At 37.9% G+C, this 20782-nt stretch overlaps 1 protein-coding gene across 9 annotated transcripts in view; it reads left to right on the forward strand.

Annotated features, from left to right (window-relative positions):
* SCUBE1 (signal peptide, CUB domain and EGF like domain containing 1) overlaps window positions 1-20782 on the forward strand; it is a 245185-nt gene that overhangs the window by 64912 nt on the left and 159491 nt on the right. The window lies entirely within an intron of this gene.

Below are 20782 nucleotides of genomic sequence, written 5' to 3' on the forward strand. Positions count from 1 at the left end.
CAACCTGAGGTGGTCAAATGATTAACTGTGCAAGTGGTATTTCTTAAACAAAGAGCAGTCAGCTATTCATTTGAAAATGAAAGAAAAACTGTTTATGCTATTGTTCACGAATATCTCTTAATTGAACAGAACCCAATCAAATATTTCAGCTACCTGGGATTCTAATAAATGTGCAAGTATGTTGTTTCGAACAGCTTGCTATTACCAACTTTGTTTCCAAGTGATTCCTACAGAAATAGGGCAATGTATATTTGCAATTATGAACAGGAAAAGGGAGGTACCTGATAAAAGATGAACCCTTCAGGAGATCTGTGGGATTATCTTGGACCCATGCTGTCTGTGTTGTTGCTCTCTGATCGTGAAATATACAGGTTTACAGAGATAGGTTTCTAATTTTCTTTTCATAGATTTCTATTCAGACAGTTTTGGCAGAAAAGGCCTAAAATAATATAAGCCACTGTGTTTAACAGGTGGCTCTGGTTCCAAGTATTGTTCCAAAGCTTGCCAAGAGATCTTACAGGTTTGTCAGAATCAGTGTCTGCCCGTATTCATGTTTCTCTGAGCTGCCATTTTGTATTACTTCCAAAATGTTAGGAACCATGTTGCCTCCAGAAGAGATGCAGTGAACAGACAATGAGTGGGAATGATAGCAAAGGGCTCGCTGTCTCCCACTGTGTAACTTTAGGACACTAAAAGAGGTCACAATTGCCTTTTAATTTTGGGACCAGACTGGGGAAGTTTGTTCCTCAAATGCAAATTGAATATTCGCAACTAATGAATGGTCTTTGATATGGACTCGTGCAAAGCATTTGACATTGTCCCACATGACATCCTTGTCTCCAAATTGGAGAGACATGGATGGACCACTTGGTGGAAAAGGAATTGGCTGAATGGTTGTCCTGAAAGAGTTGCAGTCAACATCTCAATGTCCAAGTGGAGACCAGTGGCAAGTGGTGTTCCTCAGGGGTCTGGATAGAGACCAGTACTATTTAACGTGTCGGCAATATGGATGGTGTGATTGAGTGCATCCTTTGCAAGTTTGTGGATGACACCAAACTGAGAGGTGTGGTTGATACACTGGAGGGAAGGGATGACACCCAGAGGGACTGTGACAGGATTGGGAGGTGGCCTGTGCAAACAAGATGTGGTTCAACAAGGCCAAGTGCAGGGCACCTGCACCTAAGTCAAGGCAATCCCAAACATGAATACAGTCTGGGCAATGAGTGGATAGAGAGCAGCCCTACAGAGAAGGACTTGGGGATATTGGTGGATAAAAAGCTTGTCATGAGCCAGTAATGCGTGCTTGCAGCCTGGAAAGCCAACCATATCCCGGGGTGCATGAAAAGCAGCGTGGCCAGCAGGGTGAGGGAAGTGATTCTTCCCCTCTGCACTGCTCTCATGAGACCCCACCTGGAGCACTGCGTTCAGCTTTGGGGCCCCCAGCACAAGAAAGACATGGACGTGTTGGAGTGAGTTCAGAGGAGGGCCACGAGGATAATCAGAGAGCTGGAGCACCTCTCCTGTGAAGAAAGGCTGAGGGAGCTGGGGTTGTTCAGCCTGGAGAAGAGAAGGCTATGGGGAAACCTTACAGCAGCTTTCCAGTACCTAAAGGGTACCTAGAGGAAACCTGGGGAGGGACTCTTTGTCAAGGGGTATAGTGATAGGACAAGAAGTAATAGCCTTAAATTGAAAGAGGGTATATTTAAATTAGATATTGGGAAGAAATTCTTTACTCTGAGGGTGGTGATGCACTGGCACAGGCTGCCCAGAGAAGCTGTGGATGCCCCATCCCTGAAGTATTCAAGGCCAGGCTGGATGGGGCTTTGAGAAAGCTGATCTGGGGGGAGATGTCCCTGTGCATGGCAGGGGTGTTGGAACCAGGTGGTCTTTAAGGTCCTTTCTACCCCAAACCATGCCCCCAAAACATTACACCCCTAAATGGCATGTAATGTTTGATCAGCATGCTGAAATTGAGTCTGTAAACAGATTAAGTAGATTAAGTGGGTACTTAACATTGGGTATTCTTGCATAGAATTGTCATTTCCATTTATACAAGAATTATATGTATTTCATAACATATGAATTTATATAAGAGCCTGTAAGATTCGCTTTAGGTTGATTTTGAAAACCCTGATTGAACCAACTTCTCATACAGCAACACAGATGTGTATACGCTTATATGGAAGTAGATTTTCTGGGACTGAACCAAGATCAGACTATACTGTACCTACTTCTCACCCATATTTTGATCTTGCAGACATTACTGTTGGGGTCTGCTCTGTCAGCACACAGGGAGCCAGACAACAAGAACTCTTAGGGGGCAATTTGGTTGCCTAAAAATAGGTATCTTGTGCCATTTAAAACACCCTGGAGCTGGCAGATGTGACATGGGATCTACAGCTGTAGATCTGGAATGTGAGCTGGTGGCCAGATGGGATAATATAAGGAATCTAAAATGGTGTCAGACTCATATATTCAGACAGCTGAATTGCTCTTTCAGTGACCTGGGCTGCATTTCTCACACACAGATCACCAGAAATCTTTGTCTAGTGATTTAAGATAGAAGGCCTAGGGATGGGAGCTAATGATAGTTCAATGATAGTCCTGCAGGCCACCTAGGAACCTCTAGAAAACAGATTGTAATGGAGAAGACTTGTGTCAGGATTTTGACTTCAGTCTGTACAAAATCTTAAGCCATCTCTTCTTGATAGTGTTTACATTTCTTTTTAAACCTTCATTGGATGTCTTTCTAGTAACGTCAGTATAGCATGATAATTACAATCTTCTTTATAAATAGCAAACTTGAAATATTCACAACTAGTTACATCAACTGTGGCTGATAGGTTAAGTATTTTTTCCTGCGTTCTTGTTTCAACATTTCTGTCTTTCTTTCTAATGAACCAAAATTTCTTGTTTATTTATTTGTTGGGAGGAGGTGTTTGGTTAAGATTTCATGGCTAAAATTTGTACTGGAAAATGTCCAAAACCATCCTCAGGGGAACCTGACTCATTCTCTATTTGACATTTTTATTGAGGAATTTCTCAAATATAACATGAAATGACGCCACAGGGAATTTGAACTATGATGAGATCCTTGTCTGGCTAGAAATAATTTATTTTATCACTATAATCACATGGAATAGCAGTAGTTCTTTCTGAAAATTGCTCTTAATTCTTCTCTGTGGATGCAAGACTAATATTTGGTCTCATGCAATGGGTTTTCTTTATCCTTCATTTGCAACTGCTCGTGAAATATGTTTTCCTCTCTCATATGAAATACCAGTCTGTTTTTTTAGCAAGCAATTATCTCACTGGTCCAGATGTTCTTTCCTGTTTGATCATTTTTTCTCCATGATCTTACTGATAAATCGATTTTTCCTTCTTTGTGTCTTTCACGTGTTGAGCCATTGAGGCAGGCTATCAATTTCTATTCTCTTTTGCCTTTAGAAGAGTTTATGGCTTAACTGATCATCGTTCCTATTCCTACTGAACACTTTACCCATCTTGGTTGTAGTAAATCAGTTTCTATTCTCAGTTAACTGGTAAAATCTGAATCTGTACTACAAAGAATTAATGGGTAACACTTATGCCTTTTAAACTAGTTATTCAATATAAATTTCCTCCTCTGATTCAGCATGACACTTACAGGTGTTCCTAATTTGCTTTTTTTTTTTTTGAAGCTTCTTTGATATAATATTAAGAAAGAAGATTGGAGTTTTACATATGTCTAAGTATATTATTGAATTGAGGCCTCTGGCATCTGGGCGTTCTTGTACTGTGTCTTCATATCCTGTTGGAAGCTTTCAGTAAGACAGAGAGCAGAATTGCTCCTTGACAGCAGACGTGCTAGAAGATATAGACTGAGACTGGTTGTGCAACACGCAGCTTTCAACAAGTAGATATGCTATTGTTGGGGATGCCATAGGGAAGGCTAGCAAATGTGTCTTCCTTTTCATTGAGAATTTCAAGGGAGCTTTGTTTAGCTGCCAATACAGAGGCTTTAAGATGTACTTAGGAGGAGAAGAGAAAATTTACTGGGTGTGGTGGTTTTTTTTGTTTGTTTTTGTTTGCTTTTAAGCTATTGTGATAGGAATTGTCATATGGAAAAAACCTCTACTCCTTAAGCAGTGATTAGGCTTCAGCTGTTGGAGGACTGTTCAGTGTGAGGCATTGCATTTGGAAGATGCCAGAAGAGAGCAATGAGACTAATGAGTGTTGTAGATAAGATGGCTAATGCCAAAAGAATGAAATAAAAGGTTTAATTCTCTTGCATGGAAGAGAAGATGGAAAAGAAGTTAAAATAGTCATCAAGTCCAGAAAAGGTTGCTGCAAAGAATTGCAGTTTTACTGATTAGCCTTCATAGCCCTGCTGAATTGAATGAGGTAGAGCAGTAGTGTTTGGTTACTGCAGTTGCAGAATTCAAAAAGTTGCAGTAGTGTGCTCCACTTGGATATTCGGAAAAAGCATTGAATTATTTTGCCTTTCTCCTAAAGGACTCTTGTGTGGAGTACTATTGTCTTAGATTCATCTCTCCCCTACTGTATAAAAATATTAGCTTCCTGGGAGAGTATTATATTCTGTTTTGGTCTGAAGCATTGCTTAACACTAATAAACCTAGGGATTTATTCAGGAAAAGCTTGATAGAAACCTTAGTGAAAGCAGTTGTTACTGATATACCTGAGCAAGTCGTAAGAAGTTATTCAGCATCTGGAAATAGAAAGTAGAAGAGAGTGCCATATCTATGTGAGTGAGAAAGCGGTGAGCCTAACTTTGCAAAATTTCCTTGCCAAAGGGCTTACGTGTCAGGTAATACTCGACCGTTCGAGGCTTTCTGGAATTCAGCCATCTCTGATCAGACTGTCAAAAAATGGGGGGAAAAAAGTGTGAAAGAAAAATATGTAAAAACAAAAAGTGATTGCCATTGATATGAGACAACCATGTGATACTTCCTCCAAATTCTTCTCTTCTGTCTTTTTTACCTGGAGGCAGAGTTTTGTGTACATGTAGTTGGGGAATTCTTCCTAAAAAAAAAAAAAAAGAAAAAAGAAAAAAATTGTCACAACTCATTGTTTTCTGTTCGTTTGTCAAACCAAATCTGTGTGAAAAATGTTAAAGGATTAAAAGGTTAAAGGATTGAATTGCATGGAGTGATAATTTTCTTTGCATACCTAATCAGATATGAATATAAATAGATATGAAGTGCTGCTCAGCTCTCTGCTTTTTGGAGGTTTTTGTTTTTTATTTTCTCAGCTCTCCCTTCAGATTGTCTCTTTTTAACAGGGAGTTTGCATTGTTTTTTTTGAAAAAGCACATCTCTCTTCCAGGTTGCACTCATCTTAACTGGACAAAAATTTTATCATAATTTATTTAGAGATGTATTTCTTTTATTTATAGGTTTTTCCATGGTATTAATTTCTGTGACATGGGAACATATGTGAGCACCTTGCAAATACTAATAGATTTGTCTTCACAAAATCCTGTAAGAAAAAGAATTATAATTTTAATAGTTTTTTTTATAGATGAGGAACTAAGGCAAAGTGACTTCCTGATCTTCACGCAGGATGTCTGCAACATAGTCAGGAATAGAATCTCTACTTTTATGAAACCCTGCTTATATATTCCTATTTCAAATATTCTGTGTAACTTCGATTTCTCTTGTTTACAGGAAAATAACAGATTCGCTAAATTTGGACGCCAATAGTATGATATCTCAATTAATTGTCTTGTATGTCATACTTCTGGAAATAACTACAAGAATTGATTTTGGTGGTCCAATAAAGGCATATGGTTCTTCAGCAGCTGATCCTGTGTCTGTGATTCAGAAGAGTCCTAGGAAGCAGAGTGAAATTATGATATATGAAAATAAAGCCAGGAAAATTTATGAAAATGTTTATGAAAATTAAGCCAGGATTGCAAGTTCTAGTGTTCATCATAGATTCCACAGAGCCCTCTTCAAGAGTTGAATGTTCAATGTGGTATACAAGCACAGTGTCATCTTGACTTCAGTACCAAAAAGTCAATGGCAAAATCCTTGTTATGTCCCCAGTCTTGAAGGTGTGCATTGGGCAGCAGGTCTGATTTTTCAGCCTGGAAAAATGGACTTCAGTGTTTTGTTTGCCTGTTCTCAGATGTTTTTTTGCCTTTCTTGACAAAGTAACTGTCACATGGAGTTCCTTGCAGGAAAAGAGAGGTAGTGCTTTCCCTGGTGCTTTTCCCTGAACCTGCTCCGAGAGTGGTACCAGTCTACCAGCTTTGGCAGGTGGGGCAGAGCAACAACACAGCAAGGCATTTAGGAGCCTGCAGCTAAAGGAGAAACTTCAGAGACAAACCAGGAACAGACTGGATGTCCTCGAAGTAACATCTGCCTGTTATAAAATGGTTCTTGGGATCCCAACTCAGTATGAAAACCAGGCTCGTGTTTAAAATGACATGATTTCTTTTCTTCTGAGGTGTGAAGTTAGGATCTAGACCCAAGTTCTTGTCTTGCTGTGCTCCTTTAAGATCTGTTGGCTTACATTAAGAGAGAAGGGATTTCAATTCTGACATGTAAGCTTAATTCCTGACTGGATAGTAGTAGCCTACAGTCTGACTCAGATTACAAAACGAACATTAGTATGTATGCATGTGTATGTATACCTCATTGTACCATTCATGAACGTACCTTTTCAATGAATGTTCCAGTTTTTCTTTCAAAAACAAGCAACAACAACAAACCAACAACACAACAGTTAGAACCTGAGATCTATGTATTTCTACCCCTGGGTTTGTCTGAATGTGTACACAGGTACAGGGGTTTATAACCTAATTTGCCTGTCAACATGAAGTGGGAGAAAAGTTGCACGTGTATGTGAAATCGCTTCTAAAACTCCCAGATGCAAAATGTCAAGTGGTGATACATAGCTGATTAAGGATTGCATAATCACTAGTATGATTAAAGGAACCAGTGCCTTCCTTTTAATATGGCTTTATTTTTCTTCATTTCCAGACAGCTGTGTGCAGTGTGTTGCTTGCTTGAACTCCAAATGAATGCTTTATTACTTATGTTTATTTTTCTTTGTTTCCCAACAGTTCAAATAGATTTTTTTTGTTTTAATATGAACATTTTTAATATAAAACTAAACAACTTTGGGAAGTTTTTGTTTCATTTTGTGTTTTAGTTTCATAAATACTTTAAAGAGAAACTGAGAAAAGTAGTCCATTTTCTTGGCTGTCTTCCAGTTTTCCTTGCCCTTCTTTCCTAATTCCAGGAGACTATGAGATGAGCCGTAGTATTGTCCTGCTCCAGCACATCAGCAGGGCCTCTGATAATATTATCAATCAGATAATATTATCAATCAGATAATATTATCACTTTCTTACAGATTTTCTGGGCTGCTAATCCTAAACACCTTGGCAGACAGAGGAGCGTTGAATAAACCCGATAGCCTTCTCTTCATAATTCTTCATTTTTATTAAATTACATGAGTTTTTCTATTGTTTTGTTTTGTTTTCTGAGAAAGTTATTAATCTAAATCTTGAAACTCATTTCCAGTGGTTCTAGTGAGAGATTTTCTTGAGCAGAACTTTAGGACTCAGCAGTTATTTTACGTCTTAAGAGAAGGAAGCCAGACTCCCGAATCAGGGCTCAGTGGTTGAGTAATGGAGAGATTTGTTCTAAATTTGAGGGGCCCAGGCACAAGATGGGAATGGCTCTCTGTATAATATATATTTACAGGCATAGTGAAAAGTGTTGAAATGCAAGTTTTAACAGTAGAAATGTGTGTGTGTTTTAAATCTTTATGTATTCTCTACTTCTGCAAATGATGACCGGTAGTGATTGTGTCTTTGTGATTGCTTTGTGATATGTCTCTTTGGGGAACTAGTTTTTATTGTATTACTGTTTTCAAATCTTCCATCAGTCTGTATGTTAGATGAATGATAACAGCTGTGATTCATCACGGCAATTTTAAGTATTTAGTATTTGTGGTACACGGGCATGCATCAGACTTTATAACATGTACTGCTGTTCTGCAGACTGAAGAGTAGATGCTGAGCAAATATGAATAGCTAGGATGAGAAGTAAATGTTCCATAGGCAACTCTGTATTAGATTTTTACATACAATTTCTGTACATGTATGTTTACTTCTATTATTTGGTTGCCTGCATGTTGTGAGAGTCTGGATAGTGTAAGTGGTAGCACAGTCCTAGAAATAAATTATATGTCTCCTTTGAAATGGGATTATAAGTAACATACTTGTTATAATGTTCTCCCCCCTGTAAATATCAGATTTAGTTTTATGGCACCTGGTAACTAGAAATTTTCAAACTGAGCAATTTCAGCCTCATCTCTTGATGATTCGGTGATAGATGGATGAGAATCATTGTCACTGTGTTTGCAATGCAAATTTGAAAAACATTTAACTACCATTACTTTAAATGTCCTGGGCTGAGGTTCAGTTAGTGGAGTGTAAACGTCTGCATATAAGACGTCTATCTGTACTCAGTTTGAAGTCACTAGAGAGAAATAGGCATTTTGGGTGTGTGATCCTCAGATCATAAGGTGTGTATTTTCTGTAGCTCAGATGAACTGCTCCCTTTTTTTTTCCCACAGATGTAGTTCCATAGAATTCAGTTAACTAACACCTTTGAAAATAGGATTTTTGCTCTAGGAAGTCTGAAAACTGGAGACTAATTTTGAAAATGCATCCAGGTTCACTCTGGAAATCCAATAAAAATAAGGAATTTTCATTGTGACCAATGGAAAGGCCTCCAATATCCAGCTTTCTCTGAAACTAGGATCTGAACACACTGCTTTCGTTATAAAACTCTGCTTTTTCTAATTCTGTATCTGAACATTTTCCCCTCAGAATTACTCTGATGTTTGATCACCTGACATTAATCTTTTGTGTTCAAATGACATATAACTTTCTTTACATGTTAATTTGCTCTATGTTTGCTTTCTTAAGCCAATGCGATCTAAGAAGTACTGAAACAAGAGAGTATATAAATCACTGTAGGCCTGAAGTTTTTTGTTAGGTATAGGGAAATAATCAAAAGTGTAGAATTAATCTTGGTTGCTGTCAACTGTGAAGTAAGATTCTCAGACTGTCATAATAAATTAAGAAACCAGGAGCTATGTGACAGCCGCATCAATCTCAGTCTCTTGTTTCTTCAAGTCTTCTTGTTATCTGAGTCTTTTTTTTTTTTTTTTTTGAATACTTACTCCCTGGAGGAGGTAATAAGTCACAGTAAAGATTTCTCTGCATGGAACACACAGAAAAGTAAAGAATAATCTGCTTAGAGTGTGTAGTTATTATGTATAAGTTAAATTGTGTATGGATGCTCTTCTTTGATCTAACACTGCTGTAGGTGGCTGTGTCTTAGTTCATCAAAGTCACAATTTTATTCTGGATTGTGCATCTTTACTGTTTTATGTTGTTTGTATTAGCTTCATATCTTTTGTTAATTCATCTCAACTTTCTAAAAATAAAAAATTTCTAAGCCAGTATGGCCTATGTTGATGTATACCTTGAGATAAATGCTATAAAATATACTAAAATTAACCAGAAGTTTGGAATCCATGTTGTGTGTAAATCTTTCTTAAAGCAAGAGAGACCATGTCTTCACCTGAAAGTGTAGGATTTCAGCCTATAATGTATGTGTCAGTCCCAGAAATTATGTATAACCAGTGAAAACGCTCATTGCATATGGATTACAGAAAAAACAAAACAAACAATCAAACAAACACAGACAAAGCAGAGAGCAGCAAAATTCTCTGGTCTCTGATTCCAAATATAGTCGCTGTCATTATACTGTGCTCTAGAATGCAATCAATTCTTGGCAGTGTTGATTTATGATAAGCAGCGTGATTTAAACAGTTGAGAAATTAGCCATTGAAAATAATAGCTGCTGCATAATTGCTTGCTGTATTAGAAAATTCAGACAAATTAGAACAATTTTTTAGACAAAATTGTTTTCCAGTAGACTTGAGCATGAGTTGAAAGGTTGGCAGTGAACTTCCTTGTTAGGCAGATTCCAGAGTCTCAGCTTTCTGTAGTGACTGCTTTTGCTGTCTGATAATTTCCATGAATTTCTGTGTTTTAACATTATCCTTTTGACTTTAGTGTACAGTGTGCAAACTTGAAAGTTTGGATAAGACCACAAGACAGGATTGTTTTTTACTGCTTCCATTAGCTTCAGTCCAGATCCTTCCTGAGCATCTCAAAATACTCCATATGTACACGTTGCTTAGAGAAATTGTATCAGAGCACAATAAGTAGTTTTGGATAAAAGAGGGGCAAGAATGAACATGAACTAGCAACTTGTATTTTGTCTTTGTGAAGCCTGTAACTAACAAATAATAGTAATAGTGAGTAATTAAAGCATTAATTAAAATTGGACATACTTTAGAAGAATGATTGTGTAGAGAATTTGGAGGATTTAGCAAAATTTATTGTTAAGGGGCCTTATAGGTTATGGAAATAAATGTTTGGAAACAATTGGTATGTACTTTCTTAACTAAGACTGGAGCAGACATGAGTTATTGTGCCATAGGAACAGAAATGAGAGTCAGGGCAAAGCTTTTGTACTCCATCTTTACAAAAGAAAATATTAACTGAAGAGAAAGTTGCTACAGCAGTAAGTGTTGGACTATAGTATAACCTCCTCAGCAGAGTGATTATACCTTAGTTGAATCTTCACCCTCATGCAGCCCCACCTGGAGTACTGCATCCAGCTCTGGGGCTCCCAGCACTAGAAAAGACATGGACCTGATAGAGCAGGTCCAGAGGAGTCCACGAGAATGATCAAGGGGCTAGAGCACCTCTCCTGTGAAGAAAGGCTGAGGGAGTTGGGGTTGTTCAGCCTGGAGAAGAGAAGGCTTCGGGGAGACCTTTTAGCAGCCTTCCAGTACCTAAAGGGTTCCTAGAGGAAACCTGGGGAGGGACTCTCTGTCAAGGGGTATAGTGATAGGACAAGGGATAAAGGCTTTAAACTGAATGAGGGTAGATTTAGATTAGATATAAGGAAGAAATTCTTTGCTCTGAGGGTGGTGATGCACTGGCACAGGCTGCCCAGAGAAGCTGTGGATGCCCCATCTCTGGAGGTGTTCAAGGCCAGGCTGGATGGGGCTTTGAGCAACCTGGTCTGGTGGGAGGTGTTCCTGCCCATGGCAGGGGTGTTAGAACCAGATGGTCTTTAAGGTCCCTTCCAACCCAAACCGTTCTGTGATTCTATGATAAGAACTGAAGAGTTTAAAGGAATGGAAAGATGTATTTGCTGAATTTATTTAGAAGGCAGTGTTACAGACAATCCTTAGCAAGAGTTGGGCATCCAGAATTTTGGGAACCTTTTGGGTATACTTTGGTTCATATGTTAGTGGGCATGTTTTCATGTCTTTTTTTCTTCTTATAAGAAGAGCTATACAGAGAGGACAAGGTTCTGTTGTATGACCTTGAAAGCTGGCTTTCCCTTAAAAATGAAGAAAATTTAAAATTGTGTAGTTCTTTAAGGAAAAAAAAATTGATTTTTTATTGTAGGATGTAATATAGAGTTTTCCATTCTAATTCTTTTCTTGCATTAGCTATTGTATCAGACAATGTACTAGAAAGAGAAAACTCGTAGGTGATTTTTTTTTAATTCTTTTAGTGAAATAAGCTTGAATGGGAAAGAAGTACGTTTTTATATAAGATTTTTCCTCTCGCACAGTTTCTCCAACATAATTTATGTATAAGTATACAGGCATCTTGAAAATGAGGTGTTCTGTTTCAGTGTATGTGAATCATCAAAAAATCCCTAAAGTGATTATTTGAAAGTATTCCTAGTGTATTTATATTGTGGCCAGTACAGGCTGAGAAGTTTTCCACTACTGATAACTCAGACTGTTATATTAAAGTACCAGAATTCTGTTTTTCAGGTATGTATTAGCAAATAAAGAGGAACAATATTTCAGCATTATCTTCTGAAAAATAGTTTTTGTACTTAAAATTGTGAGTATATGTATTGATATATTTAGACTTAAGTGTGGAGCTTGAATGATTTCCTTTGAAGAAGCTGAGGAACTTCATTTATTTAGTTGTTTCTTTTTTTTTTTTTGCAGTCATAACTAAGAAACTGCTTCTGAAATCAGTCAGAGAAGCAATAAAAAATATATATATTAATATGACAGCAAAGAATGGGTTCTGTATCCCATTGGTGATTTATAGTAATAGGCTTAGAGTTGCATTTACAGGACAGGAAGCCAGACTGCCATGCGAATTTGAATTTGTTTAGGGTTTGATTATATAAGAATAAGCACCCTGGTCCCAGTGCATCAAAACTTTTTGGCACCAACTAGTATTTCCACCACATATAAAAAAGAAATGAATGTTTACCGTAAGATCTTGAATATCTTCCAGGTATTTCTGTCAAGAGAAATCAGACAAAATACTGTTTCTAAGTACTGCTTTTGTGTTACTCGTGTAGGAGAGTGGAAATGCTGAAACAGTTTCATAGGTGGTATAAACGAAAATTTGCCTAAATATTTTGTGCCAAATTATGCATTCATTCACTGAAAATGCAACTGCTGAAACTATTCAGAAATTCAGGTTGCATTTATGAAACTCTTTTCACAATGGAGATCCTTTCAGAAATATTTGATGTGATCTACAGGAGCAACTTCAGTGCTTTCAGAACATTTTCAGAATTTTCATGTTCCCCGAAAGCTTAACAAGTAGATAAGTGCCTGACTAAGCAAGTTTCTCAGCTCCTGATACAGTTTCCTCTTCAGTGTAATGAAGGTTGTGCTTCAGACTCTCCTGTTAATCATCTTCCACTTTTTGTGGACTTGAAACGTTATTTATAGAGATAGTGAGAATGACTTTGTAGCCTCCTGGATGCTGCAGTGCTTAGGGTAAAATCCTCATCTGATTCTGGAGAGTCCAGAGAGTTAGTGAGAGAGAACAAAGAAGTCACCTCGGGCTTCTGAAAGATTCATTAATGTAGCCATTTCCGCAGCTTTTATTACCAGCGCACAGGAAGAAAATGCTTCTTATGATATAGACCTTGAGGATGTTACCAACTTGAAATGAAAATAGTTTCATTTTCCATGTAAAGTTACACGCTTTGTTTGACCCAAAGGAAAATGTTTCATTTTTGTGTGTGTGAGAGAAAATAAGCAAAACAAACCAAAAAAAAAAAAAAAAGTACTTTTGAGTTAATCCAGACCAGATTTTTCTGGTCCTGGCAGTGTCTCTACATAGATGTAAAAGAAAGTAGGTATAAGCAGTAGTTAACCTGGAAGAAAGATTTAGAGTACTACTTCAGTTGAGTGTGTAGCAGTTAATGAGGCTCCAGAGAAAGCCCAGAGGCAAGACAAGCTAAGGGACAATATGATAGAATGGATAATTTACTTCAGTTGTACCAAGTTTTTCCTTCAATTCATCAGGACTGCTGTTTGTTTGTATATGTCACTAACTTCTCTCCTAGTTTATAGAGGATTGTTAATCCAGCATTGCAACTCCGAGTGGCCTACATTCAACTGAACATCAGTGAGAACTGCAAGCTTATTGCTAACAGAGCTGTGGCTCTCCAAGCCTCCCATTAATGTCAAACTGGAGGCTGCTGGCTTTCCCTAGACAGTGACACCGTAGATGCAAAAAAGCAGGATCAAATTCATACAAAATTATTTTAAAACCCTATGTCAAAAAATGGAAAACTTATTTAAAAATAATTGATAAGGAACTTTGTTGTGTTTAGGCACTGTTGTGAAGTGGCTGCCCTGTCTATGTGTCTGTCTAAAATTCAGGCATGAGTACCAAATGAAAAGATAGAAGCGCCAAGTAAGATGTCACATTAAGGAGCTTTTTTGTTTATTTATTTTGGAAATGCTAAAAGTTGTGAAAATGGCTTTGGTGTCTTAAAAGGACAGGCAGTGGTGCCCATTTGTTCAGGAATGGAACAAGCAAATGACATCAAGAGACTTGAACTCAGTGCAACATTGGCACAATGTCCATGGAGCTGTTTACTTCTGCTCAGCAAATGGGCAGGCATCACGCACAACAGAGATGAGGTCTTATATTAAATTAGTATTTCCTATGCTACAGATAGCAAAGAAGTCTATTTTACTGAGATGCGCGTAGAAAATCATGGGTCTTTATAATCTCATTGATTGTGAGGGTTCAAATTTAAGAGCAAAACGCCTTAAACCAAATACTGTTGCAGCAGATCGAGTGTATTGCAGGAAAACTGAACCACTGTTTCCACCTCAGATGCAGATTTGTCTGTGTTTATGGTTTTCTTAAGTGGTAGTTTCAATAGATTAAGTAGATTATTACAAAAACTGTTGGAGCAACATGAAAAAATTCCTTAGGTTCATTGCCCATAAGAGGCATTTGTTACAGCCATACTTAGAGCATGTGTGTAGTGCGAAGTTTAAGGAATACCACCATGTTTCACAAAGCAGCTGCAGGCAAAAGATTTTGAGCATTTCTTTTCAAGTTCTGTGTATCTGTTAACTGCACACAAATAAGAAACCTACTCTGTGGGTGTTCAGGTGATAGGTGATTGTAGCCCATTAAGGGGTGGGGTTCTCCAGGACAGCTCATGAGCATGTGTTTGGTGTTGTACCATTGCACGTAAGAAAATAGTGGTTCTAGGGAAACCTTGTGTTTTACAATATTCATTGATCATTTTAGAATGGTTTGTGTATTCATCATCAAAAGTGTCCTTGTGATTACTTACTCAAGTTTCTCTTTTCTGTAAAATGTCCTTTATTTATCAGGGAAAGGCATTTTTTTCTTACCTTTTTTTTTTTTAATTTCAACTCTGGTAAACTTTTTTTGAAAAAAAAAAAAGGATTTTATTTTTTTGGAAAAAACAGTGGACTTCTCAGCGAAAGCTTCCTTGAAGATTTCTGAAACCACAATAGTGAAGTACTGGATTCAAGGGCTTGGTATTCTTTTTTCCTTCGCCACATTTTTCCATTTCTTTCTGAAGGAAGGGAACAAAAAGCAGAATTCTAGCACTATGTGCAAATGGTAGAAAATTTGAGCCATGCTTTTAAATTCTTGTTGAAGTCTGATGTCAAATCTCCTGGAGACACAAATGTTGTGTATGTAGGTAGTGGTCTCTTTCTTCTAATATTTCCCTTTGTGTTCTCATATAAAGTTGGTGTAAGAAAGATGGTTTAGCAATTATTTCAATTAATGATCCCTGTTCTCATAGCCCCCTCAGCTGATGCCATGTATTAGCTTTCCTACCTTGACATGTCACTACTTGTGTGACCATTCCAGCAGGAATACCTGCCTGCAGCATCTCACCTGATACCACTTGCTCAGGTCCTGCATGGCAGATTTACTCTTTGGGCTTCCACAGCTATCTTGAAATCAGATCTTCCAAGACACCCACTCCAATAGAGAATCATGGTGCTTGAGGGGAATGGAATAGAGAAGTGAGAAGAACACTTGCCAAATGTTGCTGTCATTAACATTAATTTCTAGAAACGGGCACTTGTTTTAAACACGATGTACTGAAGTCATTTGAATGATCTCTGTAATAATATTTGTGTATAGCTGTGCTTTGTAGTTTGAAATAGACGAGGTAGACCATACAAGGCTGAGGGGGATCGGTAAGATCAAGAAACATATGAAAAAGGCAAGTAGGGAATGAATATTAACTGTATATTACAATAATGGCATTAGGGGATGTTTATTCAGACTATGAAACAACATGTTTGAAACAAAAATAAGTCTTTAACTCAATTAAATTGCACCATCATGTTGGGTTCAGAAGAGACTGGAAAAATAAGTACAGGAAAGGTCCACCAGTGGCAATGGCATGGCGAGTGGTTTGGGAAGGCTAATAGGTACATGATCACAGGAAGCAGGAGGGCATGTCAGTAATGATTCTGTTCCATCTGTATAGTCTTTCCTAAGTATCCACTACAAGGCAATGTGAAAGATAGGATGCTGGGCTAGATGTTCTTTTTGTATTAAAACAACTATTACTATGGTGAATCCAGGAATGTGGTTTTTGAGATTTTCACCCTTTTTTTTGGTTAGAAATATTCAGAATGATTTTTTAAATTCCAAAATTGCGTATTTGTATTTTCTGAGCTTGACATTGCTGATAATTTCTTTTACATATACAGTATATCCTTAGTGGTGTTTAGTTGCTAACTTCTGAGAAAAGTCTGCAGTAATGCTGTCAGAGTTCATCTCTCTGTCACAGTGTTCCACAATGGGTAAAATAGGCTGCTTAGAAAAATCTTCAGTAAGTTTCAAAGAATAGTTTAGAGTAAAATGTACAGGATTGGTTCCCTGGATCATGAGTCAAAGTCCTGTTTTCAGAAGTCTCCAAAGAATGTTAATGCAATGGTAAGTGAATTGTTCTGTCACTCCTAAATGCTTTGGAGACTTCAAGGATGACTCAGATTCCTGAGGGGCTTGAGGGCTTACATGAATGCTCACGTGACAGAAAAATGCCAGAAGGAAGGAAGAGAAGATCATGGGAGGAATTGGACAGTGAACATACTGTTCTTGTCATTTGACTCTGTATACCATTTCCATTTTTGTGTCTTCCTACTTGTGGTTTTGGTTTCAGGTACCCTTAGCAAACCTTTCTCCCTCGTATCCAAACAGGACACATGGTCAGAACAGCTTCTTTAGGGCAGATACTGAAAGAAGTTATGAGCCAGATCAAGGTGAAATACCAGTGGAGCTTGTTTGAAAAGTTCATCAGATAAATTAAATGAGAAACTGAAATCATTTGTTTACGTAATAAATAAAACATCCATCTTTATCATCTGTAATGTCTCCTACTCTTTGATACTGTTCCACACTACCGCTCTCTTAGAGGATCTCATATTACCAAGATACAGAACACAAGTGTGATTATGTGAAGGCAGTGGGCCAAAAAGCTAGAGGTCTTATGCAAATTCAGGTATGCATTAATTTGCATCATGCTTCTAATATATAGATGTATCTCTCTATGTGTGTATGTATATGTATAGGTGCATCCATTATCTTTCCCTCTTATTTGAAAGATACTTATTTCCCAGCCCCTCCCTAAGCTGGATTTTCCCTTATTCCCTGATGATGGCTAGCCAATTTGAAGTTCAGGTCCCAATCTCCTTGGAAAAACAGGTTTCTCACACTGGTCTAACCCCTGTATAAGTGATTCTAGCCGTTGTGCTGATAGTCTTTTTATCTATTTAGGTATGTTAGTAAGGAGTAGTTAAGGGCTGTGGAAACTGAGCATCTATTTCTAGATACTTTCAATGATTATCAATGATTGCCTTTGGTGGACACAATCACAGGACAGTTCTTTGTGAGGAATGTTACAGAGAATGGCTTAATATATTCACTAATTTTCTCCTCTATTTGAGGGTGGGTGTTGGGGCAGATGTGGGATAACAATCTGAGTTCAGCTCAGGTGAGAACCTTTTTCCATCTTTTTGTGAGTCTAGATTACACGTGTTTGAAGAAGCCTTGCTCCAGGTTCCCCTTTGGGATCAGCAGTAGGATTTTGAGGTTCAGCTATCCTATAAGCAGTGGAGATAGAATCAGCACACTGTCAGGTGGTGAGCCTAATCTGGATGGAAGAGCTTTTGTCAGATAAAGAGCCTAGGAAGTGGATTTGAGTTTCCGTATATCAGTTTTAGGGAAGAGAGAGACCTGCACCCCTTGCCTTGGGGCTGCTGTCCTCAAGGAGGTAACCCTGGTCCTCAATAAGATGACCAGTGTTAGTGAATTTTGTGCAAAAGGTAGCCAAAGAAGACATACCTGCTCTTAAAAGCATACTTTTTATAAGGAGAAATAAAGAAAGTGAGCTTTGTATTTGTGCTCATTTTAAAAGACTTAAAAATGGGTTTTAGTGGGGCTTAAAGCAGATGTTCAAGAGAAAGGATTTTGCATCATCAGAAATGGCTTTTTTTCCTGTATTAGTGTTAGGCCTTGGGGTGCAGGTCTCCAGCAGGTGTAAATTGTCATACAAAGTGACAGTAAAAGCTGCTGAGGATCCACCCTCAGTTTTTCAAAACAGTCAACAGCCCGGTTTGACATGTAGAGCCTCCAAAACTGGAGCCGGAGGAGCTTTATTGAAAAACTGACTTGTTATTTTAGTGTTTATGTGGAACTTAATCTCTAGAAAATCTGGTCCAAAATGTAATCTCACATTTGCTGCATTACCAGTGTTTACATGTTCAACTGGGCAACTTGAGCTGCATTGAACTGGAGTTGCACAAACAATGAAAGAAAGAAAAAGCATCTTTGGCAGCTCTTTCATTTCTAAGTTTTGAAGAAATTCAAATCTTTTTTTTTTTTAAGGATTTTTTCTGCCAAACCTACCAAAACTTGAGTGCATTGGAGTCAATGGAGTTGTCTTTCCTAACTTCAGAAGACTTTTTTACACCATTCTCTAAACGGGGTTAGTAATGAACTGACCACAAAGTGATACTATTGGAAAGAAAGTTTGCCGAGTAAATAATTCAATAGATATTTTGTAGGCAGCCATGGCCAATAGATTGCTTGGTATGGTGGATATTATGCAATACTGTCTTTTAAGACTGGAGTAATAGAGTGCTCCAAAAACCCTAATCCTAACGTAGGATTGAAGCCTAAGAAGAGACAGTGCTAATCCTGCACCACCAGGTCAACATTTATTGGAAGGCATGTATTATGGAGATACACATATGGTAGTCCTAGATCCCAGCTGTCCCCTTTCTTCAACTGCTTCTCTTCATAAATGCACATTAAAATCGTTTCGAGGCAAGTAAGTGAAAACAATTGGAAGAAATTCCTCATAAAGCATTGTAACTTTTATTCCAATGTAAGGATTTGAGGGTTGGTGGTAAATTGAGCTGTCTCCTTACAGAAGTGGTAAATCACCAGCCTTTACTATCAAGAGCAGACAATAATGTTTATAAAATCATTGCATTTGTTTCAGGTTATTCATCAGAGCTGGAAGGCAATTGTTCAACTTGCTTTGCGATACTATAAACAGAATGCTTGGAAGGCTGCATGCTTTGTAGCAAAATTTTAGGGTTTGTACAATTACCAACTGAGACTTTTTCCTTCAGAAAGTGTTCAACTAATCTTCCAGAGAGGTGAGCCTAGATTGCAGTATGCTGTTTTAAAGGAACGAGTTTGAGTTGGCACTAATAGGGCAGCAAGGACTGCTGATTTACGGATGAAAGTTCTCACAGAGTTGTCCTATTTATCTTTCCTTTTCATACTGCAGTAGGCAAGGAAAGTCTTCATTTTTCCTTTTCTTAGGCTCTCCCAAACTGCTCTGATGGGGTTATGAAATAGGTTTGGATCTGGAAAAGGCTAAGAACTGTGGGCAGGGAGGATGTTGACACAGGAAATGTGAGGCAGTAGTGCTTAAATAAAATGAAACAAAATAAAATAAAGGAAAAGGACTGTCAATGTACTTGCATTGCAGTTCAAGACAGGAGTAGACAGCCTGGTTTCCGTGGGTATTGCTGTAATTACCCTAGAGCTTTCTTTCTCTGTGAAAAAGTGCTTGAGTTTCTGTCATCTACATGAAGTGTGAGCAGCACAAACAGCAATAGCAGGCTTAGTTGAGCAAGCTGCTAGGTTAAGTTCCTGCATTAGTTACCAGCTAAGTTTCTCCAGCTTTTCTGAGCTTCCTGGCCTTGCCTGGAAGAGTACTGGCAAAAGCAGCTTGGTTTTACTTTAGTGTATTGTGGACGGTCCTGCAGGAATTAGTTTCTGAAGGAGCTGTGCTAGCTCTTCTGAGGTTTTCAATGTTGTGAATCTGTTTTTTGTTTTTTGTTTGTTTGTATTTGTTGTTTGTTTGTTTGTTTTAGCTTTGGTGTTTTTTTTTCCCTTTCCAAAAATAAAATGAAAACAAAATATAACACCAAATTGTTTGCTGACATGTTGGCACATATGGTGGAATAACTAACTGGTGGCAGCGTGTCTATAAAAAAAAAAAAAGCAAAACATGGATTTCTCAGGTGGCAAGTTGCTTTTATCCAAACAGAAAACAGAAAATGGGTATGATACACCTTTTATGAGCAAACAGGAGGGTTGCAAGGTTGAATATGGGTCAGACATCTTTTAGAGGCAGTGTTTTCCCAATGCTGAAATGCATGTTTCTGTCAAATGCAACAGCGTAAAAACTTTTTATGCCAAAGGGAGGTGATTGGGGGGAGGTGGGGTAGGCAGCGACCCTCAAAACAGCCAGTAGCTAATGCTGCCTTTGTGGTTTTATATATTTGCCTATTAAAATGACAATAGAGACATGGAACATTTAGATTTAAGAAGCCTTCTTTTCATTAACCAACATTAAACAAACTGACAAAGTAGGGAGTTATGACTCCAGTAATTGAAACATGCTGTTCTGTTCAAGACCAGAACTCTATAAAGACTCTTTTTACCTAGTAATGCCCTTTGTGTTTGCCTGCTACCCCTGCTAAAAATTCTGTAGGCCTGAAGTATGTCTTTCCAAGCAGAGTGGGAATGACAGAGTGCAACATTGCACTTGGCAGATGGGGTCGCAGCCTTTCTAGAACATTAACGTTTAGAACATTTATTGCAGACTGGAAATCAATTTGCAGCTCAAAATGCATGGAGACTTTGCTGGACTCCTCTGAGCTGTTTTTATTTATTTATTTATTGTTATTTTAACTATAAACCTGGGATGCAGGAAAAAGAATTAGATGGATTAATTTACATTAATTTACATTAACCGTGATGGAGTTTTGATTAGCTTAATTTGCAGTATGCCTTTTTATGGATTCCCTGCTCTTCCATATCTGTGTTCTGAATCTTTATATTACCTTGCATTTCTTTTTCCTT

Source organism: Anser cygnoides, chromosome 1 (genome assembly GCF_040182565.1).
Source record: "Anser cygnoides isolate HZ-2024a breed goose chromosome 1, Taihu_goose_T2T_genome, whole genome shotgun sequence".
Lineage (NCBI taxonomy): Eukaryota > Metazoa > Chordata > Aves > Anseriformes > Anatidae > Anser > Anser cygnoides.